The following is a 25,870-nucleotide window of genomic DNA, read 5'->3' as shown; positions in this document are numbered from 1 at the left end:
AAATCACTAACTAGAGGGTTAGTAAGTAATACATCAAGGAGAATAAGACTTAAGCCTATGTAAATAGTTAGTCTATGATGAAAATCAAATCTATTTGAATGAAGATCTTAAGAGGTAGATTTAATGGGTAATAGTAAGCCACTGAACTAATGAACGAGCATTAGTAAAAAAGAATTTTAATTTTACACTCATTTCCTATGGTGTTGAGTAGTGTTATTCTATGATGATGTGAGGATGAGTTAAATTAATATTATTGATTAGATTTTATTGGGGAAAGATTTGAACTCAAGACCATATTTTCTTTTAAGCGTGGTTGGTACAAGGTTTTTCCAATTTTGGTGAAACCTTAGTAAGAGAACATTTTTCTTATTTGTGATAGTTGAAAAGTCAATGATTCTTTCTTTTTCTTTCTCTTGAGAGTTGTAGAGATAACTCTCTAAATATTTAGTCCCACATCGGATAAATATAAAACTTATGCTCAACTTATAAATGTTCTCACTTTCCTACTTGTATGAGTGTGAAAGAGAAAGAGACTAGGCCTCGCATGCACATGGGGGCCCAAGGCATCATGGGACTGCAGTCCATTGTGTTTAAGTTCAACCAGTTGAAAACCCTTAGTAAGTGGGTGCACATGCGATATGCGTTCAGGAGGGGTGCAAATCTCCAGCCGATTTGATCAAGTTCATAGAAGGTCTGGGCGAAATTGGTTTTAAGGACAATGACTTCTCCGTCCCTCAATCACTCAATCTGATAAGTTCATTCGAACTAATCTTATTATCCAAGTTATATAATCTTTTTCTAATTCAATTTATACATTAGGTTTAACATGATCTACCAGGGGATCCCCTCTCTTCGAAAGCGATCGATGAGACCTGGTCTGCCAAAGGTATTTAGGGTTTTATATGCGTTTGATTGGCTCTTTTATGATATTGATTTATTGATTTGTAGATTTCATCTTTTTTTTCTTTTTTGATTAATTTTTGCTTGGTTGAAGAATTAAAAATCCTTGATTTCTTTGATGAACATGAGATCCACTATAATATTTGATTTATTAATTATTGATTACTAAATTTGGCTTGAGTGTGGTATTAGTAATTTTTTTAACCATTGAAATTTTGCGTTGGGTTCTAGATTTTGAAGATCACGCTTGATATCTAGCGCAAAAATCATTACTACATCTTAGAATACCTTGCTTTTTTTTTTTTTTTTTTTTGTCTACTCTCAAATGAACAGTTTGCATACCAGTAATTCCCGAAGTCTAAGCTATTGATTATTTTGCATGTTTCTAAGCCTATGACCTGATGATGAAGTTGGCATGGACCTAGTATTTTTTTGAATCTATACGTTTGAATATGAATTTACTTTGGTGTGACCAAACAGCCTCTAACTTATGTTTGATTAATCTTTTCATGGATGTATGTTCGTAGAAGGGTTCTCTTTTAGCCTTTTGATGCTTTCAATGCTTGTTCTACCTATGTTAAGGTATATATAAGTGAAATGGACAACTAAAACAGAGAGTTCTTTACTCATTCCGAGAAGACTTGAGTAACCTTTCTAAGAGTTGAACTCAAATTGAGTATGCACGCAAGGTTAAACCTTGATTTCTAGGCAAGAGTATCTGGGATTATTTGAAATGTTTTCCGACCAAAAATCGAAAAAAATTAGTGAGCATATGATTATTAGGCCTATAAGGGAGGGATGCCTCTTATTTTTTGTTGCCTATTTCTTATCCTAGTTCCACATCTGTTTCTTTTGATAAGTGGGACACTCCCCATATTGGTGACTTTTATATACGAATCATGAAATATTTCATATTTTTTTTATTATAGCTTTTACATTTGATGTCTAATCCCCTGCTTGGTTGTAATAAAAAATTGAGTTTTTGTTGGGCCTCACCGCACCTTTGCATTTTACTTGCTCATTTTATGTTTGTTTCCTAATTGTCTCGAATGCTGGTTGTACCCCTAACTATCTTGCTCACCTTGCCTAGGTTTCTTTTCTTGCTCTTATCTGTTTTGATTCCCTATGTTTCTAAATGATCTTTCTTAATCGAAAGATTCAATTCGATTGCATATCTTAGTGATGGTTGCTCTTGAAATTTAATAGGTCATCAATGATAGATTTGGCATTATTGAAGGCAAGCACTTATGAGCAGATCAACTAGGAATCGAAAAATTATTTCATTTTTGAATTCCTTGATTAAATAGTTAGGCATGATTTCCATTAAGTAGGTGCTCAAGTCCTATAGAAAAGGATAGATGCTTGGTAAAAAAAATTGGATAAATGGGTGGTGGATCTACTTTGTTATTACCTATCAGGAATAGTTTGGGGATTTGGGATTTTTTTTGTATTCATATGCACTTGCACTTCACAAATTGTTTTGTTTGGGAGACATTTTTTCTGATTTTTTTATTTATATTATCATTTTTAGGGATCTTAGGGAGTATTCTGAAGGTAATCAATCTGAAGGGAATCTTGGGTTACATCGAAGATTACTTGATTTCTAGTGACTTTAGGTGATAGACGGTAAGAACACTTAGTAGGCGTTTGGATAGGACTCCTTGGCTACTTCTGACTCTTGCGGGGAGTTAGAAGTCGTTTGGATGCGTTTGGATGAACAACTCCTTCGAAGAGTTACTCCGCGCAAGAGCAAGAAATTACTCTTTGTGAAGAAGTCGAGAAAACCTATTTCTCAAAACTCATCTTGCGGGGAATCAAAATCTAACGGTTCGTTTTACCAAAATACCCTTAACTTTATTAATTTTCTATGAAAATATTTATAATTCATTTGCCCTTAAATCAAATGAAAGAAACATTTATTAATATTTAAAAAAAAATTTAATTTTGAGTATAATGGATTTAAAAACATTATATTAATATTTAATATTTAAAATATTATATTATATTATATTAATATTTATAGTTAAACACATTATATTAATATTTAATATTTAAAATATTATATTAATATTTATAGTTAAAATATCAAAAACAATATAGTTTGAAGGCATATTATGACACTAAAAGACAGTCTGTTAATTTTTTTTTAAAATTTTGAGTATAATGGATTTAAATACATTATATTAATATTTATTACAATATATTATATTAATATTTATAGTTAAAATGTCAAAAACAGTATAGTTTGAAGGCATATTATGACACTAAAAGACAATCTGTCAAATTTTTTTTTTAATATTAGGTCAAAAACAGTCTGTCAAATTTTTTTAAAATTTTTGAGTATAATGGATTTAAACATATTATATTAATATTTAATATTTAAAATATTTTATTATATTTTATTAATATTTATTATATATATTTATATTAATATTTATAATTAAAATATCAAAAATAGTATAGTTTGAAGGCATATTATGACACTAAAAGATAAAAAACAGTAACTGGTATAATATAAGGGTATTCTGGTCTTTTTTCTAGCAGTCATGAGAAGTCATTATGGTTCCCAAACAGACTTCCAGCACAAAAGTATTTCTGCCAGTACTTCACAGAGTTGATTGCCTAAAAGCGCCCTCGAGCCGCGGGGTGCGCGGATCCGCTTTTGACCCTTGAGGTTTGGGAGTCGCCACCTAGTTATTACGATCTAGGAACCGATCAATGACTCTAAACGGATAAAAACTAATCTAAAACCAAAAAAAACTGAATTCGGGGATCATGTTACGGGATTGGAAGGTGTTAGGCACCAACCCCGCCCGGCCAAAGCCGGTCTCTACTAAATTCCCAAGTAAATTACATTGCTAAAACCTAGATCAGAAAATAAATAAAAATAAAAGGTTTACCTTTCCGATGGCAAGTACTTGGTTCCCTCAGATCTGACAAAAAGAACTCCTTGTACTGTGCTCCCTTGCTTCGTTCTGTTTCTGGATTTGTCTTCGGATCTCCGAGGCAAGGTATCTCCTTGTTTTTGAATCTGAATTCTTCAAATTCGTTGCGGATTTGGGGGTGTTTTTAGAAGGCTTTTGGGTGTTTTCTAGACTAAAATTGAAGGAGGGATGTTAGCTAAGGAGTTGGGGCTCCAAAACTAGGGTTTATGGGGGGCTAGGGGAGCTTCTAGACCTACTTCTCTTAGGGTTTATGATTTGATACGAAAATAGGGTGTGAGCACCTCTATTTATAGATGTTTTAGGGGTTGATTTGGATAGAGTTAGTGTTTAATTAGAGATCTTTTAATTAGAGTTGTGTTTTAGTTAGACTTATTTTAGGTAGAATTGTGTTTTAATTAGAATTGTTTTAGGTAGAATTGTTTTTAAGTTAGAATCGTTTTAGGTAGAATTGTTTTTAAGTTAGAACTCTATTAGATAGAGTTATTATTTAATTAGATCTCTATTATGACTTTTAGTCTTATTTGATTGATTTTTAATGTTTTGACTTTAGTCTTAATTGATTGACTTTCAATATCTTGACTTTAGTCTTGCTTAATTGACTTTAATTTTAACTTCAGTCTCACTTGATTGACTTTAATACCTTGACTTCAGTCTTGCCTGATTTACTCTAAATTTTTGGAGAAGGCCCCTCCATTATTTCTTTAATTCTTTGGACCCCCAAATGGAGGGGTCCTTAAAGAAACATCCCACGAACCCTCAATAATTTTGCGTGAGAGTCCGATTAATCGATTTTTAGGTTCAAAATTTTAAATTAATTTCATTAATGTTTCACTTTAATTATTTAATGTTTTATTTATTAATTTCGGAATTTTTATCATGAAAATTGTGAAATTACCGTTTTGCCCCCAGAGAGGACTTTTCACGTTTTAGGTCAGTTTTTAATGTTCTAGGATGTTTTAGAATCGGTTTTTCGTAAGGAATTCAATGAGAATGTTGGTTTGTGTCATTTATGAAAATTTTTATGTGAAATGGTCGTGAACTTTACGAGGGGCATTTTCGTAATTTTGTCGAATTCTGTGAAAATTGACGAAATGATTTATTTGGTTTCGATTTGTTGTTTTATGTGTTTGAATGAGTTTTCCTAAGCGTAACGTAGGCTCTAGGGTTGTTTTGAGGTTAGGGGTATTTTGGTAATTTGATAGTTTTTAGTGATTTTTATCGTGAAACTTCTTTTTGGTTGCAAGATGATGATTTCTATGTTTCTGGGGTCGTATTTACCTAGCGTAGCGTGGTTTTTAAGGTTTTGTTAGTTTGAGATACCTCATCCGGATTTCTGAAACACATCTGGTAACAAAATAAAGCAATGGAATACACATCCATCATTGGGAATCATTGCGATCGGGTTGACGAGTTGATTAATCAGGCGAGTGCAAAAATGGGGTGTCTACAGATGCCCCTCTTTGGCAGAGGGTTGAAGCAAACTAGATAGCAAATCTATTTTGGTAGATAGTGCGATATCCGAATGCCAAAGCTAGTGACAGTTCATTTTGCAGCCTGATTTAGCAATTCGTCAGGGTGTTCGGATCCTTGAGCGTAAAACTCTTCCCGAACTAAAAGGTTGTCAGGTCCTCGAGCTTGAACTCTCACTGACGATGTCAGATCCTCGAATTTTAGAAGATTCTCCCTGACTGATGCAAAAGTGCACGTGTGTGCAATGGTGTGATGCTGTGTGAAACTAAGTAAAAATGTGCCAGGTCCTAGAGATCTTCTCTCACTGACAATAATGATTCAAAATTGAGATGCACTTATGCAACGAAAACAATCATAGCAAGGTTTAACAAAGGTAATTGGAGTTATAACATTGTAGGAACTTCGTTAAATCCTATTTGAAATTCTTTTTAGAGTTCGAAAAAGTTTGAGTCTCATTTATCGGACTGGAGCCTATTGTAGCCAAGCTTCTCAGGCTAAGGAACTTAAACAATCCTATTAATTCAATATGATTTCAAACAAAGCTGGAGTCTCGTTTCTCGGACTCTGGCTAAGGTTTGCAGGAACTTAAACAATCCTATTAAAATTGAAGTCTCGTTTCTCGGACTCGAACTAAGGTTAATAGGCACTTCAAAAAGCCTATGATTCAAAACGTTGGAGTCTCATTTCTCGGACTCGAACTTAGGTTTATAGGCACTTCAAAAAGCCTATATATTATTCAAAAAGTTGGAGTCTCGTTTCTCGGACTCGAACTTAGGTTTGTAGGCACTTCAAAAAGCCTATTCATTCTATGATTCAAAAATTGGAGTCTCGTTTCTCGGACTCGAACTTAGGTTTGTAGGCACTTCAAAAAGCCTATTCATTCTATGATTCAAAAAGTTGGAGTCTCGTTTCTCGGACTCGAACTTAGGTTTGTAGGCACTTCAAAAAGCCTATTCATTCTATGATTCAAAAAGTTGGAGTCTCGTTTCTCGGACTCGAACTTAGGTTTGTAGGCACTTCAAAAAGCCTATTCATTCTATGATTCAACAAGTTGGAGTCTCGTTTCTCGGACTCGAACTTAGGTTTAGGCACTTCAACAAGCCCATTCATTCTATGATTCAAAAAGTTGGAGTCTCGTTTCTCGGACTCGAACTTACTAAGCCACGTTTCTCGGGCTTAGATTTATAGGAACTTAAACAATCCTATTAATTGATTATATGATTCAAAATCGAGCTCAAAGTTTGAAAGATCAGGCCTTTATTGGCTTATCATGCATCTGGATTCGTAATTATCATTGGGTTTCGCCGGACTTTTAAGCTTTTGTATGATTTTCTTTTTATCATGTGATTAAGAACAAAAATTTTGGAATTAAATGACCTTCAAAAATGCCCCTAGTTTCAAGGTTGGCTTTAATGGGACTTGACTACGAGACTGATGGAATGGATTACGCTTGAAAAATATGGACTCTGATGTATGATAGATAGAAGAACTGACATTCTCTTAAATTTAAGACTCTTAAGATTATCATATGTGCAATAAAGAATTGATCATTTTCTTTCGAATTTCTTTTGAAAAATGCTTGAGCTGGACTTAAAAAATCTTGATAAATATTAGAATAAAAGATCTTCCTCTTCAAAGTGGTTGATGATTCTACATCTTCCATTAGCGAACACTTGAACAAGTAAACATACTTTTGAAGATCCTACAATGTTCAAGATGACTTCTGATTTTTTCGACTTCAATATTGTCTTTGTCGGATGTGAGCTCTTGGCTAAAAGACAAATATCGTGGCTTGAATGGTTCTGCAGTTTCTGCACAAGCTTCCTTCTGAATTTTTCTTCTTGACGGGACCTTTCCTCCCATTTGATGATGCCCTAATTTTTGCCTAGATCGCCTCTTTAGGTTTTCAATCTAGCGGGCTTTGCTCTTTCTTTTTCTGATGATACCTTGATTTTTGCCTAGGTCGCCTTTTCAGGTTTTCAACCTAGCAGGCTTTCTTTTTTATGGTTATGCCCTAAATTTTGCCTAAGCCGCCTTTTCAGGTTTTCGACTTAGCGGGCTTCTCTTTTTTTTCTTGATGATCTTGTGTAACCAAATCGACGATTTCTCAGTTCCTGCACCTTAACCGAGTCAATTAGCCTTCAGGAGGACTTAATAGGTGGGCTTAGGATATGGTTTAGAAAGAAAAGGTATAAGGCTCAACTTCCCAAAATGCCCCTAGTTTGATATTCTCTCTTTTCTATCAATTATTTTGATTTTTTTTTTCTAAATGCCCCTAGTTTGGCATTCTTTTCTTTTTATCAATTCTTCTGATTCTTTTTTCTAATGCCCTTAGTTTGGCATTCTTTTCTTTTGAACATTTCAATAGTAGATTTCTCTTTTGGATGACACTTTCCTTAAGAGAATACATTTTTCTTTTAATGACCGGGCCTGAAGTAACTTCTCAGGTTGCCTACGTACCCCAAATATTTCTTTTTTCCTTTTGGGATCAGGTCAAAACGTAGTTCATACTAAGATTCCTTCCCAAGGTTGGTCGGTATGGTTTAAAAAGAAGAGGTACTGCTTTTATTTTTCTTTTAAAAGGCTGCGAGGGGCTAAAAAGGTTTTTTTTTTCTTTTTTGGGGTAAGATAGGAAAATGATTCGACCAAAGGAGGCCTCCTTTGGTGAATGCTGCTTGACTTGGTCAAAGTTTCAGGAATTCGATATCTGAATTGCTCTGTCGAGCAAGGTCTTCTTTTGAGAATGAATATTCTTCAGTCTTCTTTTGTGAAATCGAGTATGATTGAGTTTTCTAACTCTAAAATTTCGAGAAACTCTTTTATTCTCTTATGAATGAAAATTCTCCTCTTTTGAGTGAGAAACCTGGTAGATCCACTTGTAAGTCTTAGTGTCTTTGTCGATGCCTTCAGCTATATCATTTTTGACCAATAATCTTCGACTTTGAAGTTCACCTTTGACTATATGTCTTGATCTATATTTTTATGCGATCCATCTATGAGACCATGCAAGAAATATTGTTGAATTTCTCAAGTAAGTTTACTATGCTCTCATGTTCTCTTGAGGATAATGTATCACCAATTTGCACTTCTTGAGTGTACTCTTTAATTCCAATATTTATCAAATTTGATTAGTGAGCTTTAAGTCATTTCTCATGTTAGATTTTATGTTCACATCATTATTGCACACATGATAATCAAAAGCTTCTTTATTAGAATAAAAAGAACACAAACTGACAAACCTTACTAAAACCCAAAAATAAAGATGGCTAACTGAATTCAAAGACTGACGCAATTGAAGCTAAAAAAAAAACTAAGAAAACTTAAAAGATGACATCATTATGAATAGAGGGACACAAATCTAGAGTCTATGCCACTTCGGTTATCTTCGATGGATGACTTGAACTTGCCTGCTTTTACTATCTCTTCATATTTTGATTCAAGCCTCTGTCATATGCGCGACAATCCGTTGCTTCAATAATTTCCCTGTTCTTCAGTTCTGTCGCTGCCTTAGGGTAGTTGTGCTCATTCTGGCATGGAGCGAATGCACTGTTAAGACCCATTGGTGAATGAAGGAAACTGGATCAATTGATTCGGGTTTGGATATGGATATTAGGTTCAGAGTAGGAGGGGGTTGATTTTGAAAAGTAGGCAAAGGGTTAGTCTTAACATTGGGAGTAGTAGGAGTGGGTATGGTGACTTTTCCTTGCTCAATAAGGTCTTGGATAGCATGTCTGAGAGTAATACACCTGTCAAGAACATGACCAGGCATCTGATGGAATTCACAAATTGCCCATTATCCATGTTTGGAGGAAGAGGATTAGGCAAATGCTTAGGTTGTAAAGGCGTCAACAATCCCCTTTTCATCAATTTTTGATAAGCAACACTAAGGGACATTCCAAGATTGGCAAACTGTCTCCTAGGCTTAGTTTGTGAAGGTTGAGTAGCTTGAGGAGATAGTGCGAAGGAGGTGTTGGCCACTTGTAAGGAATTGACATTAGGCTTGAAATGTTTGGGTTTTGACTCAGACGAGTTACCAAAAAGTCCCGAAGAGTAGGCATCCTCAACTTGATTTCCAGCCTCAAGGAGGGATTGAAAAGTGGGAAGGTACTGAGGCATCAAGTACTTGGCATAATTTGGAGTGAGATTCCTAAGGATAATCTTAACTTGTTCCTTCTCTTGAGGTCGGTCCCACAGTTGAGCGGCTTTAGCTCTCCATCGAGCAATGAACTCAGTGAAAGTTTCCCCAGGTTTTTGTTTAGTAGTTTCTAAATCTCTTCTTGTGAGTTCAATATCCGTGTTGAATGAATATCGACCAATAAACTCTTTCATCAATTCATGCCATGTTCTTACCCGAGATGAGTCCAATGACATTAACCAGCGTAGTGCAGGACCTGTCAGGGTTCTTTGAAAAAGTTGAGCCATCTGTTCTTCACTTAGACCCTGAGATTGCATTATGCCGACATATACTTTTAAGTGAGTCCTAGGGCATCCAATACCGTCAAACTTCTCCATATCTGGCATTGTGAACTTTTCTGGTAGACGGACCGTGGGAAACAAGGTCATTGACCCTAATCCAAGAGTAAGATCATCAGGGTCTTTGATGTTCTTCAAAGCAGTTTCAACTTGAGTTATTCGATGAGCTAGGACAGGGTCAACGTGTAACTGATCATCTTCTTGGTTTTCAACGAGGTCAAACACATCCTGAGGTTCTATAGCTTTATCTTTTCCCTTTTCAATTTTCAGGGATTCGATTTGTGTTTGGACAGAGGCAATAATCTGGGCTTGAAAAGATTCTAAAATCTGACGAAGCGCAGCTTCATCCATGGTACTCATTTCTTCTTGTGGCAAAGACTGACTACTTGGCAATGGTACTCTAGAAAGACGACTCTTTTCACGGACCCAAAGTGGTACAGATGGAGGTTTAGAACGTTTAGGACCAATTATCACCTGATTGGAAGTAAACCAAGGTTAACCATTGACTTTAAAGGTTAGACTCGACATAAAATAGCCCAAGCCTGACGGAAAATCGAATCTAAATGCACCATAAGTCTATAGTGACCAAGAAAGTGAGAAAGGTTAGATGCGGGTCTACCCCTGATTGGGATTGAACCTTTGATCAGATCTTAAGATAGAATCTTTCTAGATAAAGTGGTCTGGATCTTTAAAAGTGAAACCAATTAGTCCAACTGATTTGGTATTGATCAGTTTGATCAATTTGTCCATTGGGTCAACTGATTTAAGTGGTTCAAATTAATCAGTACATTTCACCGATTGGGTAGGACCGATATTGCGGGTTTTGTTTGATTATTCTGGATCGGTCCGCCCACCTACCTGTTGGTTGGATTGAATAAAGCAACCCAGGAACACCCATAGTCAATTCGGGTCGTGACCTATAGGAAGGCTTCTAGACTCTAGGTTTACTACGTGCAATGCATTTTTACCTAGCCACCCTTACCCAAGCACACCTATATACCTCTCGATACGTGGTGACTTGGTTTGATATACCGTATAGGTGATAATCTAAAACCTCAACTCACTTCTCTGAAGCTAAAAACAGCCAGTTTGATCTCCAGTTGAGAGGTGGCGCACAATGCTGAGCAAGGGCCCACTTAAATACCTCTCGTCTAGAATAGACGTAGTCTATCCCCCTCGTACAGTAGGGTACAGCGGGGCAAGATCTTGCTTAGGCACCGGTTTTGACCAAGAAGTGCAATTGATATACTTAGATTACCTTTTTATACCTACGGGTACGAATCAAGAGTTGTAGCTTTCATAAATGGTTTGGCATCCCACGAGGGGACCGACCACGTATTAGTACTATGTTGGCAATCGGGACATGTGACTGTGTGGCTTACAATAGGACAAAGGCTCAGGTTGCCCCAGCCTGGGTGCATCAATATACTTCTCAGAATCACCTGATCAGATGGTATCGATGCCCCTAGTTTGATATACCCTAAGGTACGTGACTAGAGTTGTGGGTTTCATGAATGACGTCGCATCTCCGAAGAGACCGGGCCACGCACTAGTGCCACGTTGGCTAAATGGGACGTGTAAGTGAGTAAAACAATAAACGTGCATGTGGTGTGTGCAAAACAGGGTGGGGTGTGCCCATGACATTTTTCAAACAAATGGGCCCATGGATCCAATCAAACCAATCATACATTTAATCAAAATCAAAATCATTCAAATCATATGAATATTTAATTAAGATCACATTATTCCCATCACATAAGCACATTAACATTACGATCATCATCAATCATGTATTTCAAGCAAGATCATGGTAAATTAATCAATAAATATGGCATATGATAATGATCAACAAACATTGCAATAGGCATAATTTTTATAATTTTTAAGGTCCAATCAATGATCACTTTTGGGTGATCCAAAATAAATTGAGATTCCAATAGGTGTTACATTGATGATAGAATGACAATGGTTGAGATGAGCTCACTCTCAAGAACATTAATTGTGCCAACATTAGATAAATTCAGATTTTCTGTAAATTAGGAAAATACAATCTGAACTTGCATCGATGATATCTAAGGCTCTCGATAACGAAATCGAGTGAACTCAAGTTCTAAATTAATCCACTCGACGAGATCTACATTTTATTAAGAGGTTCCCAAACTTAATTCTCACTAGAATATTCTGTAAAAAAAATTTAACGTTGCTGTCCCAACTTTCATTCAGAAATAATTTCAGATTTACAGATTGAACTTGCATCGATGATATCTAAGGCTTCCGATAACGAAATTGAGTGAACTCAGATTCTAAATTAATCTACTCGACAAGATCTACGTTTTATTAAAAATTCCCAGACTTAATTCTCATTAGAATATTCTGTAAAAAAGTTTTAACGTTGCTGTCCCAACTTTCATTCATAAATAATTCCAGATTTACAGATTGAACTTGCATAGATGATATCTAAGGCTTCCGATAACGAAATTGAGTGAACTCAGATTCTAAATTAATCTACTCGACGAGATCTACGTTTTATTAATAGGTTTCCAGACTTAATTCTCACTAGAATATTCTGTAAAAACGTTTTAACGTTGCTGTCCTAACTTTTATTCAGAAATAATTCCAGATTTACAGATTGAACTTGCATCGATGATATCTAAGGCTTCCGATAACGAAATTGAGTGAACTCCGATTCTAAATTAATCTACTCGACGAGATCTATATTTTATTAATAGGCTCCCAGACTTAATTCTCGCTAGAATATTCTCTAAAAATGTTTTAATATTTCTGTCCAACCTCCATCATTCCATTATTTTCATAGGTTAATTTGAATCTTCCATTATTTAGGAGTCATCAAAAAGTGATCCTTAATTGGAAAAAAAAAATGCAATACCCAAAATCATCTACAATCAAGATAAAAAATAAATAAAGAGAAAAAATAAATAAAATAAATCCAACTAAATAAAAAAAAAACTAGGTCATCTTGGCAATGCTCCCATACTTGGGGTTTTTCAAGTTTGATCCTCAATAGTCCCCAGCAGAGTCGCCACTGAAAGCGCCCTCGATCCGCGGGGTGCGCGGATCCGCTTTTGACCCTTGAGGTTTGGGAGTCGCCACCTAGTTATTACGGTCTAGGAACCGATCAATGACTCTAAACGGATAAAAACTAATCTAAAACCAAAAAAATTGAATTCGGGGATCATGTTACGGGATTGGAAGGTGTTAGGCACCAACCCCGCCCGGCCAAAGCCGGTCTCTACTAAATTCCCAAGTAAATTACATTGCTAAAACCTAGATAAAAATAAATAAAAATAAAAATTTACCTTTCCGATAGCAAGGACTTTGTTCCCTCAGATCTGACAAAAAGAGCTCCTTGTACCGTGCTCCCTTGCTTCGTTCTGTCTCCGGATTTGACTTCGGATCTCCTAGACCGAGGTATCTCCTTGCTTTTGGATCTGAACTCTTCAAGTTTGTTGCGGATTTGGGGGTGTTTTTGGAAGGCTTTTAGGCGTTTCTTATGCTAAAATCGAAGGGGGGATGTTAGGTAAGGAGTTGGGGCTCCAAAACCAGGGTTTATGGGAGGCTAGGGGAGCTTCTAGACCTACTTATCTTAGGGTTTATTATTTGATACGAAAATAGGGTGTGAGCACCTCTATTTATAGATGTTTTTAGGGGTTGATTTGGATAGAGTTAGTGTTTAATTAGAGATCTTTTAATTAGAGTTGTGTTTTAGTTAGACTTATTTTAGGTAGAATTGTGTTTTAATTAGAATTGTTTTAGGTAGAATTGTTTTTAAGTTAGAATCGTTTTAGGTAGAATTGTTTTAAGTTAGAACTCTATTAGATAGAGTTATTATTTAATTAGATCTCTATTATGATTTTGTCTTATTTGATTGACTTTTAATGTTTTGACTTTAGTCTTAATTGATTGACTTTCAATATCTTGACTTTAGTCTTGCTTAATTGACTTTAATTTTAACTTCAGTCTCACTTGATTGACTTTAATACCTTGACTTCAGTCTTGCTGATTTACTTTAAATTTTTGGAGAAGGCCCCTCCATTATTTCTTTAATTCTTTGGACCCCCAAATGGAGGGGTCCTTAAAGAAATATCCCACGAACCCTCAACAATTTTGCCTGAGAGTCCGATTAATCGATTTTTAGGTTCAAAATTTTAAATAATTTCATTAATGTTTCACTTTAATTATTTAATATTTTATTTATTAATTTCGAATTTTTTATCATGAAAATTGTGAAATTACCGTTTTGCCCCCAGAAAGGACTTTTCACGTTTTAGGTCAGTTTTTAATGTTCTAGGATGTTTTAGAATCGGTTTTTCGTAAGGAATTCAATGAGAATGTTGGTTTGTGTCATTTATGAAAATTTTTATGTGAAATGGTCGTGAACTTTACGAGGGGCATTTTCGTAATTTTGTCGAATTCTGTGAAAATTGACGAAATGATTTATTTGATTTCGATTTGTTGTTTTATGTGTTTGAATGAGTTTTCCTAAGCGTAACGTAGGCTCTAGGGTTATTTTGAGGTTAGGGGTATTTTGGTAATTTGATAGTTTTTAGTGATTTTTATCGTGAAGCTTCTTTTTGGTTTGCAAGATGATGATTTCTACGTTTCTGGGGTCGTATTTACCTAGCGTAGCGTGGTTTTTAAGGTTTTGTTAGTTTGAGATACCTCATCCGGATTTCTGAAACACATCTGGTAACAAAATAAAGCAATGGAATACATATCCATCATTGGGAATCATTGCGATCGGGTTGACGAGTTGATTAATCAGGCGAGTGCAAAAATGGGGTGTCTACATTGCCAAACGCCCTTTCTGCACAGAATTACTTTTCCAGCTCCTCCATAGAGTATTTCAGCTCCTATTCTTTGGAAGAGTAGTTCTGCTCCTGGTATCTAAACAGGCCCTTAGTTTACAAAAAATCTATTTTGGTATCAACCTAGTTTATATTGTACTTGTGTGCGGACAATTGAAATCACTCAATCTGGAAAAAATTATGGTTTATTCTTGCATTGATGCTAACCAAAGCCCATTTTCATTGGTTGTGTGGTCTAATTATTCTAATTCAACAACATTTTTTACAAGGATTATTAATTCGTGACTTTTCCATCCAAAAGTTAGTGATTAGTTGATGATAGGAGAATCCAAATGTTAAGATTTTGGCTGCCAAAGTGGTGGTCTGTAGACACCCCATTTTTGCACTCGCCTGATTAATCAACTCGTCAATCCGATTGCAATGATTCCCAATGATGGATGTGTATTCCATTGCTTTATTTTGTTACCAGATGTGTTTCAGAAATCCGGATGAGGTATCTCGAACTGACAAAACCTTAGAAACCACGCTACGCTAGGAAAATACGACCCTAGAAACATAGAAATCATCATCTTGCAGACCAAAAAGAAACTTCACGATAAAAATCACTAAAAAATTACTAAATTACCAAAATACCCCTAACCTCAAAACAACCCTAGAGCCTACGTTACGCTTAGGAAAACTCTCTCGAACACATAAAATAACAAATTGGAACCAAATAAATTATTTCACCAATTTTAACAGAATTTAACAAAATTACGAAAATGCCCCTCATAAAGTTCACAATCATTTCACATAAAAATTTTCATAAATGACACAAACCAACATTCTCATTGAATTCCTTACGAAAAACCGATTCTAAAACATCCTAGAACATTAAAAACCGACTTGAAACGTGAAAAGTCCTCTCCGGGGGCAAAACGGTAATTTCATAATTTTCATAATTAAAAAATTCGAAATTAATAAATAAAATATTAAATAATTAAAGTGAAACATTGATGAAATTAATTTAAAATTTTGAACCTAAAAAATCGATCAATCGGACTTTCGGGTAAAATTGTTGAGGGTTCGTGGGATATTTCTTTAAGGACCCCTCCATTTGGGGGTCCAAAGAATTAAAGAAATAATGGAAGGGGGTTCTCCAAAATTTAAAGTCAATCAATCAAGACTGTAGTCAAAGTATTAAAGTCAATCAAGTGAGACTAAAGTCAAAATTAAAGTCAATTAAGCAAGACTGAAGTCAAAATAATAAAAGTCAATCAATTAAGACTAAAGTCAAAACATTAAAAGTCAATCAAATAAGACCAAAAGTCATAATAGAATTCTAATTAAATAATAACTCTATCTAATAGTGTTCTAACTTAAAAAACAATTCTACCTAAAACAATTCTAATTAAAACACAATTCTACCTAAATAATTTTAACTAAAACACAACTCTAATTAAAAGAACTCTAATTAAATACTAACTCTATCCAAATCAACCCTAAAAAAAATCTATAAATAGAGGTGCTCACACCCTGTTTTCGTATAAAATCATAAATCCTAAGAGAAGTAGGTCTAGAAGCTCCCCTAGCCCCCATAAACTCTAGTTTTGGAGCCCCAACTCCTTACCTAACATCCCTCCTTCAATTTTAGTCTAGAAAACACCTAAAATCCCTTCAAAAACACCCCCAAATCCGCAACAAACTTGAAGAATTCAGATCCAAAAACAAGGAGATACGTTGATCTAGGAGATCCGAAGTCAAATCCGAAGACAGAACGAAGCAAGGGAACACAGTACAAGGAGCTCTTTTTGTCAGATCTGAGGGAACAAAATCCTTGCTATCGGAAAGGTATGTAATTTTTTTATTTTTATCTAGGTTTTTAGCAATGTGATATATTTGGGAAGTTAGTAGAGACCGGCTTTGGCAGGGCGGGGTTGGTGCCTAACACCTTCCAACCCCGTAACATGATCCCCGAATTCAGATTTTTTGTGGTAGATTAGTTCTTTTTATCCATGTTAGAGTCAGTTTGGTTCCTAGACCACAATAACTAGGTGGCGACTCCCAAACCTCAAGGGTCAAAAGCGGATCCACGCACCCCGCGGATCGAGGGCGCTTTAATGGTCCATTTTCAGTATTCTCCTTGCATATGGGTAGAAGAGAATTTATAAAACTTGTTATCTTACAAGGAGGCTTAAAGTCCAAAACTCCACACAAATTTCGATAATGTATGTTTGTTTCATCTTGGCAGGCCAAGCAACTTCAATGCGCAGGCTGGAATTGCTCTACACGAACACTTTGCGAAGTTCGTGTTTTCATACAACAATCAATGGGCATACAGGTAACTTAATCATTTGTATTTGTTCCTTTCTCTAAATCAGAAACCTCTTCGATTGAATATACTAGAAAGATTGGTATTCTAAAATTATGGGTTTTGTTGCATTTGCATTGCTGTCACATTGTTAGGGTAAGGCTATAAAAGTTTCAACAGGGGTGACCTGAATCACTTTACCATTAGTTTATCTTATAAATTAATTATAATGATTTCAAATGGCTTCTTGCCTTCTTTTTTTTCTCCTCAGTTCACATGTGAGACTATAGATTAAAGATTCACACGATTATTTTTCCCTGCGTGCAACATTCATGTTAGCTGGGTTACAATTTTTTTACCACTACTCTCTGAATTCCTGTTAGACTAGTTAGTATTTCAATTTCTTGAAACTCATCTCTCATTCATTTAAAGTGTTTTGTGTTCTTATTAAATCTACTTTAAGTATTTTTAATGCTTTTGTTTTTCATTTATTTCAATGGGTTTTTCTCAATTAATGGTTTGCTTTGTTGAGTTGATCTTAATCTCAGAAAACAAAACCACCATTTGAAAATAGAAAGCTCATTGAACTTGTATTTTGGTCTACTTTCGATTATGGGTTTTTTTTATTTATCTTTGAGGGATTTGGCGAGTTGGTTATCCTCAAAAAACCTCAAATAACATAAAAATAAACCCTCAGTAACATTTTTTTCTATTGGTGAGTTCATGTGATCTTTACTTCCATGCATTGGGATCTTTCTGGATTTGGACAACTGGGTTTAATTTGATAGATTGAGATCAAATTATGTTGATGGGTTCTGTTTCTTACAGGCATTTAGAGAGTCAAAGTAAAATGGAATCTAGCATGATTTTCTTGGTTAGTAGTGTACTAGCCTACTGAGTTGTTCATCTGTAAATGGTCAAATTGTTGGATAATCATCGCTATCATCGACTCCAGCACTTGCCCCTACACCAAATTTCATCAACTTTACCGATTTACTCAGAGTAGCAGGCCCATTCCAGACCTTCCTCAAGTATCTTGAATCCGCCAAAGTTATCCCAACCTTTCTAAACCAAGCCAACAACACTGAAAAAGGCATAACCATATTTGTCCCAAAAGATGAGTCCTCGTCTCTTAAAAAGCCTTCTCTCAAATATTACTCAAGAACAACTAAAATCACTCGTCCTCTTCCATGCCTTGCCACATTTCTACAGTATAATAGAATTAAAAAATCTTAGCCAATAAACCCTGTTAGTACATTTGCAAAGCATCACGGATAATCCATCAGTTCAGGATGGAAAAACACTAAAGTTAGTAGTAGTGTACATTCGATAGATCCTATTGCGGTATACCAGATCAACAAAGTACTTCCTGAAGAAATCTTCGGCACTTCATTTCCTTCTCTACCCTAAATAGAGAAGGGCTCCTCTTAAATCTTCACGTCATTCCTTTTCTTGTAGGATCATCAGTGGGTGTATCTTAAATTACATGGTTTTCTTCTTGTAAGAGAGGACTTTATTATATGCATATGGATTGTTCTTTACTTTACACTTCAAAAATGTACTCATCTTTCTTTCAATTTCTTTTATTTTAAGTTCATTTTTTTTGAAACTTCAAGTTGTTGAATTTTTAGTTTGAGGATGTCGGACAAAATTAATATGATATCTTATCTTGAAAATCAAATTTTTGTAAAGGAGATATGTAGAGTCATTTATAAATCAATTGGCCTAGTGGTTTTAAAAAAGACAAAAAATTAGGTATACCTATACCAACGAATATATCCACAGCTACAGGCATTCACATTACCAACTGAAAGTTCATATAGATAGCAACAAATTAGGTGGTGTTTGATAACGCTTTTAAAAGCGCATTTTTTAGCTTTTGCATTTTTAAACTACTTGTTCATCGGTGATTGTCATTTGATAACAAAAAGTGTGTTAGAAATTTATGTTTTTAAAAGAAAATATAAAAAATGGATAAAGGATACTTTTACTATTCGTATTTGCAAGAGAAGATATCATCGAAAAAACGGCTTGTGTGAAATTATTAAAATGTCCCTGATCTAATTTTTATTTTCTTCTTCTGGACAAAACCTCACACAGCCCACTCTTCTTCTCGACAGAACCTCACACAGCACATGGTTCTTCTTCTTGACAAAACCTCACACAACCCTACTCTCTTCTCGATAGAACCTCACACAGCCCTAACCCTCAAATCCAATTTTTACTTTCTTGTTCTCGATAGAATCTCAAATAACCCCAACCCTCAGACAACCCACCTTCAACAGTAGCCGATCTCCACACCATCTTTTCCTGTGGAATCGTTTAAGTATCCTCTCTCTCTCTTTCTTCAACTTGAGCAAAAGAAACCCTTGATTTGTAAAAATGACTAGTTTTTCATCTTCAAAATCAAGGATTTTGGTTGAAGTTTTTATTTATTTTTTATACACGTTGAACATGGAAGATGAGTTCTGTAGACACCCCATTTTTGCATTCGCCTAATTAATCAACTCGTCGACCCAATCGCAAAGGTTCCCAATGATGGATGTCTATTCCAATGCTTTATTTTGTTACCAGATATGTTTCAGAAATCCGGATGAGGTATCTCGAACTGACAAAACTTAGAAACCACGCTACGCTAGGAAAATACGACCCCAGAAACATAGAAATCATCATCTTGCAAACCAAAAAGAAGCTTCACGATAAAAATCACTAAAATTATCAAATTACCCCTAACATCAAAACAACCCTAGAGCCTGCATTATGCTTAGGAAAACCCACTCAAACACATTAAACAAAAAATCGAAACCAAGTAAACCACTTCGCCAATTTTCACAAAATTTGACAAAATTACGAAAATACCCTCATAAAGTTCACAATCATTTCATACAAAAAACTTCATAAATGACAAAAATCAACATTCCCATTAAATTCCTTACGAAAAACTGATTCCAAAACATCCTGAAACATTGAAAAACGACTTAAAACATAAAAAATTCTCTCCAAGGGCAAAATGGTAAATTCACAATTTTCATAATTAAAAAATTCGAAATTAATAAATAAAACATTAAATAATTAAAGTAAAACATTAATAAAATTTTGAACCTAAAAAATTGATCAATCGAACTTTCGGGTAAAATTATTGAGGGTTCGTGGGATATTTCTTTAAGGACCCCTCCATTTGGGGGTCCAAAGAATTAAAGATATTTTAGAGGGGGGTTCTCCAAAAATTAAAAGTAAATCAAGCAAGACTGAAGTCAAGGTATTAAAGTCAATTAAGCAAGACTAAAGTCAAAATTAAAGTCAATTAAGTAAGACTAGAGTCAAATATTAAAGTCAATCTCATAAGACTAAAGTCAAAACCCTAAATCAAAACCCTAATCTAAACTAATCGAGTCAATCTCATAAGACTAAGGTCAAAACCCTAAATCAAAATCCTAATCTAAACTAATCAAGTCAATCTCATAAGACTAAAGTCAAAACCCTAAAACCCTAAAGACTAAGTCAAAACCCTAATTGAAACCCTAATCAAACCCTAATGCTTCTAAAAACTTTATAAATAGGAGCCTCCACACCCTATTTTCGTATAAAAGAAAAAACCCTAGAAAAAGTTGGTAAAGAAGCCTCCATAGCCTCCCCAAAACCCTAATTTTCGAGTCCCAACTCCTTCCCTAACACCCCTACTCCGATTTTAGCCCAAAAAACACCCAAAAACCTATCAAAAACATCCCAAAAATCCACAACAAATTCGAAGTACCCAGATCCAAGAAGGGGATACCTTACCTCGAAGATCAAGAATCAGATCCGGATATAGAACGAAGTAAGGAATACGGTACAAGGAGCCATTCTCACCAGATCTGAGGGAATAACACTTTTGCAGATCAAAAGGTAAATTTTTTTATTTATTTTTAATCTAGGTTTGTCATTAGCAATGTAGATGTATTTGGGATAAGTAGAGACCGGCATTGGCCGGGCGGGGTTGGTGCCTAATACCTTCCAACCCCGTAACATGATCCCCGGATTCAGATTTCTATAGTAGATTAGTTCTTTTATCTATTGTAGGGTCAATTTGGTTCCTAGACCGTAATAACTAGGTGGCGACTCCCAAACCTCAAGGGTCAAAAGCGGATCCGCGCACCACGCGGATCGAGGGCGCTTTCAGTGGCGACTCCACTGGGGACATTGAGGATCAAACTTGAAAAGCCCCAAGTATGGGAAGCATTGCTAATAGAGACCTTATTACTTTTGTGTTGTGGTTTGTCTTTATTTTATTGTTTTAGTTTATCTATCTATTCTTATGGCTTACCTCTCTCGTGACTCTATTAATGATTATTACGTTGAATATTGTGTTTAGCCCGTTTTTTATGGTTCAATAAAGGATTATTCGGAATGGCTCTAGATGAGGCGAAAGTTCCAAGGAAAATTTTATTGAGGATAATGGTTATATAGATCATGGGGATTGTTAAAATTTTTTGTTATTATTCATTATTTGATTGCTTTTAAAAAATAACAAAAAACACGTATGGATCCATTCTTTAATCGTGTCATTATAGATCTTTATTATTTTATTTTTTTTAAAAAGGGGGGATATATTTTTGGTAGGTATGTTCAAGCAATTATTTTTTAGGTTTTTAATTGTTTTTTTTTTTTATTAATTTGTTTGGTCAATTTTTCAAAAAAAAAAAACAAAAAAGGGTGTTTTTTATGTTTAGGCGTGCTGCCCTATGGACAGCAAAGAAAAAAATCAAGAGAAAGTGAAAAAAAAAAAAAATTTAAGGCTCTGTCAGCAGCACAAGGCGCTGAAGTGGGTGGGGTGCCCCGAGTAATTTTTTGTTGTTTTTTCTTCACACCAATTAACAGCAACAACGTGCTTTGTGGGTGGTGTGCGATAAGTAAATTCTATTTTTTGCTCCCCACACATCATCTTCTCCAAAGGTTTAATGGCTTTCTTTTGACAGAGACCGATTCGGCCTCTCTGTTGATCAATTGAAAATCAGTCCAAACTGATTTAGAATTCCTTTGGAATTTTCGAAATCATCCTCTCCTTTTGAATTCGGACCTAACTCAAACGATTTTGTTAAAAAAAAAATAATAATTTCACTTCTCACTGTCGAAGGAAACATAGAGTAAACCAGTTGAAAGTTCGAGCTTTGGGAGGTAAGATCGAATCCAAATCATGTTCATAATAGTACTTGAAGGTTTTTTTTTTTAACTTCGGAGATCATCACCGATCGGCTGGGTTCTCGTTGCTTCGGTCGCCTAATCTGAAAATCATTATTGGTGTTTAGTTTTAAGAAATTCTGCGAATGGTTCTTTCCTGATCGACTCGTTTTTTTTTTAGAGTGATCGATTGGTAGCTCCTAGAATTTATGGAAACGGTTTCCACTTCGATTTTGAGCTGAACAAACCATTAAATGGCATGATTTATCGTAGTTAATCTGGAGTTTAAAATCACAAGACCTCGATGATTAACGTGGAACTTTAAATCGATCAAACTAACCTCAAATCAATTGGGTCGAGAGCCTAAAGCATTCTCTGTTTGAACTTGTTTGAAAATCGTTTGAGAGGCTAAAGCATTGCAGAAATTAAATAAGAATTCTCATTTTTGCTAAAGCCACATCTGTTTATTGAAACTGATGATCAGTATGGCTAAATAGCTCCTTATCACATTGCCACTGGATTTGTCTTTTAGTTTTTTTTCTCTTTTCCAGTTTTTTCTCTCTACTGTTTTGCTTGTTGGCTTGTTAATGATTTTCCAAAAAAAATATGTTCTTTTGAGTTTGTTTAAAAAAAAATTGATTTGCTTTTTAAATATCTCATTTTTTTTTCTCTCCCTCAATTTATTAAAAAATCATCCTAATTTCTCATCCCAATGATTGTTATTTTTAGTCCAATATCCTCAGAAATATCAACTTGGTTAGGGTCGCTCCGAAATAACCTTGATTAAACAATAAAATTTGTTGAGACTTGGAACTAGGGGCTTATTTCAATAACTCGATTTAATTATTAATTGCTAGTCGCCCTTCTAACATGCCATAATCTTGCTTGAAATAGATGTTTGATTGTGATCATAATGTCGATGTGATGTGATCGGATTGGTATTTTAATATTCATGTGATTGGTAGTGCTTACATCGATTAAATATTCATATAATTCATGTTATAATGATTGGATTGATTGGGTTGGTGGACCCATTTTGTTTGGAAAAGGCCCCGGGCACACCCCACCCTGTTTTGCACATACCACATGCACGTTTACCGCTTTACTCACTTACACGTCCCATTTAGCCAACGTGGCACTAGTGCGTGGTCCGGTCTCTTCGGAGATGCGACGTCATTCATGAAACCCACAACTCCAGTCACGTACCTTAGGGTATATCAAACTGGGGGGCATCAATACCATCTGATCAGGTGATTCTGAGAAGTATGTTGATGCACCCAGGCTGGAGCGACCTGAGCCTTTGACCTATTTGTAAGCCACACAGTCACATGTCCCGATTGCCAACGTAGTACTAGTACGTGGTCGGTCCCCTCGTGGGATGCCAAACCATTTATGAAAGCTACAACCCTTGACTCGTACCCGTAGGTATAAAAGATAATCTAAGTATATCAGTTGCACTTCTTGGTCAAAATCGGTGCCTAAGCAGATCTTGCCCCGCTGTACCCTACTGTACGAGGGGGATAGACTACGTCTATTCTAGACGAGAGGTATTTAAGTGGGCCCTTGCTCAGCATCGTGTGCCACCTCTCAACTGGAGATCGAACTGGCTGTTTTTGGCTTCAGAGAAGTGAATTGAGGTTTTAGATTATCACCTATACGGTATATCAAACCAAGTCACCACGTATCGAAAGGTATATAGGTGTGCTTAGGCAAGGGTGGCCAGATAAAAATGCATTGCACGTAGTAAGCTTAGAGTCTAGAAACCTTCCCCATAGGTCACGACTCGAACTTATCGTGGGTGTTCCCAGGTTGTTTATCAAATGAATGCATGTGATTGATGAATGTATGTGAGTGATGTGAATGATGATTGTCCTCAAGGATCACATGTTGTTTTTGAAAATTAAAATGGGTGCACCGACCCAATAAAGAATCCATTCTTTTACAATAATGACCCAGTCCATCCCGATCCAACAATCATGGTGGGCCGAGCCATTTAAATTGAAGATGGAAATCAAATCCTCAAATAATTTACAGGAAGAAAATCTCTTCTAGAAAAGATTATTTTCCAAAAGAAGTGCTCTTTAGAAGAAATGTTTTCCAGAAAAAATATTTTCCAAAAAAGATTATTTTCCAAAAAGAAGTGTTCTTTAGAAGAAATGTTTTTCAAAAAAAAAAATATTTTCCAGAAATATTTTCCAGAAAAATATTTTCCAAAAAAATATTTTCCATAAAAACAAGATTTTTCAAGAGAAGATACTTTCCAAATAAAAAACTATTTTTCAAAGAAAAAATATTTTCCAGAAGAAAATGTTTTCCAAAAGAAAAGAAAAATAATGAAAAATAATTTGCAAAAGATCTATTTTTGCATGAAAAGTTTTTATGGACCTTGGAAAACTACCAAAAAATGTTGCAAAAAATAATCAGATTTGTGAAATAAAAACATTATTTTCCAATATTTTTCAAGAGTGCAACATAATTATTTTTCTTCTGAATAATCATTGAATGGACGAATTTTTTAATGGATTGGTGCACAAAATTCAATAAAATCTCAGGGTTCATTTAAAATGTTATCAAGGGGGTGACACTGAAATTGGTTAAATTCACCTTCAAAGAGGTTTAAGGGTTATCATTGTATCTAAGCTCAATCGTCCATTGTCTAGCTAGGGTTGTAAATCCAGTCAGTACGTCAATATCAAGTCAACAGTCAGAAATGACCTCAAAATTTCTCAACATCGTCCAGTTGTTCTTTGAAGATTATAGTGCTTCAATCCTACCGGTTGTAAGCAATATCTCAGTCCTCAGTCCTAATCAAACTCGTGTGAGTACTTATCTTGAGTTTTCATGAGTCATCTAGGTTAGCTCGAGTCCTTTTTTTCAACAGGTCATGTCTTCCTTAAATTGAGTCTACTCTTTCCTATTGAGTCAAGTTAGTTCATCGAGTCTATAGAGGTGTCTGTTGCCCCATCTGAAATTGATCGGATAAAAGAAATTTTTGAATACCTCGAGCGCATTAACAAATTAACTAATAATTTGATAGATTTCGTTTCTGAACAAGAAGATAAGAGTCGGGCTCAACCTTTAATCGAGAAAGGAAAGGTCTTTACCTCGAAACAAAAAATAATTCCTAAAGAGATTCAAATAGAAACCATCTTATCCCTAAAGGAACACGAGGGGATAATGAATTTACTCAGAAATTTCAAAAGACTTGTTCGTGTGATCATATGAGGGTATGCTAGGTACAAGCTTGGGTGTTGTTCAACACGAAATAGATACTCGTCTATATCGATGGAATTAAAGAAGATGTTATAAAATGTATCAGCACTATCTTTACTACATCTTGAGTTTCAAATCACATATTATCAGTCGATATGGGGGTACCTTTTGAACTGATCTCTGATAATGGGTCGTACTTCAAAGCATAAATCATTACTCTATGTTTAAAGTTGAAGATCCAGAAGCACAAATCATCCCCCTACCGTCCTCAGATCAATGGAACGATTGAAGCAGTTAGTAAGAGTCTCAAGACTATCATCAGGAAAATTGTGTCAATCACATCGAGATTGGTCAGAAAAATTATCATTCACGCTATGGACATATCGAGCTTCAATTCGATCCTCTACTGGAGCTACTCCCTACTCTTTAGTGTATGGCATGGAAGTAGTCTATCCAGTTGAAATGAAATTTCGTCTCTCAGGGTCTTGTTGGAAAATCATTTGTTAGAAACAGATTGGGTTCGTCAGCAGCATGAAGAATTAAACTTGATCGAAGAAAACGAGTTAAAGCCCTGTACCATGTGCAAGCTTATCTAA

The 25,870-nt window shown here is 35.3% G+C and overlaps 1 pseudogene; it reads left to right on the top strand.

Annotated features, from left to right (window-relative positions):
- Positions 1 to 638: 638 nt before the first annotated feature.
- LOC147389070 (fasciclin-like arabinogalactan protein 7) lies at positions 639 to 18,314 on the top strand (annotated as a pseudogene).
- The last annotated feature ends 7,556 nt before the right edge of the window (positions 18,315 to 25,870 follow it).

Source organism: Akebia trifoliata, chromosome 12, assembly GCF_017979445.1.
Source record: "Akebia trifoliata isolate Shusen 1 chromosome 12, ASM1797944v1, whole genome shotgun sequence".
NCBI lineage: Eukaryota > Viridiplantae > Streptophyta > Magnoliopsida > Ranunculales > Lardizabalaceae > Akebia > Akebia trifoliata.
This window is presented reverse-complemented; position numbering and strand designations above follow the sequence as displayed.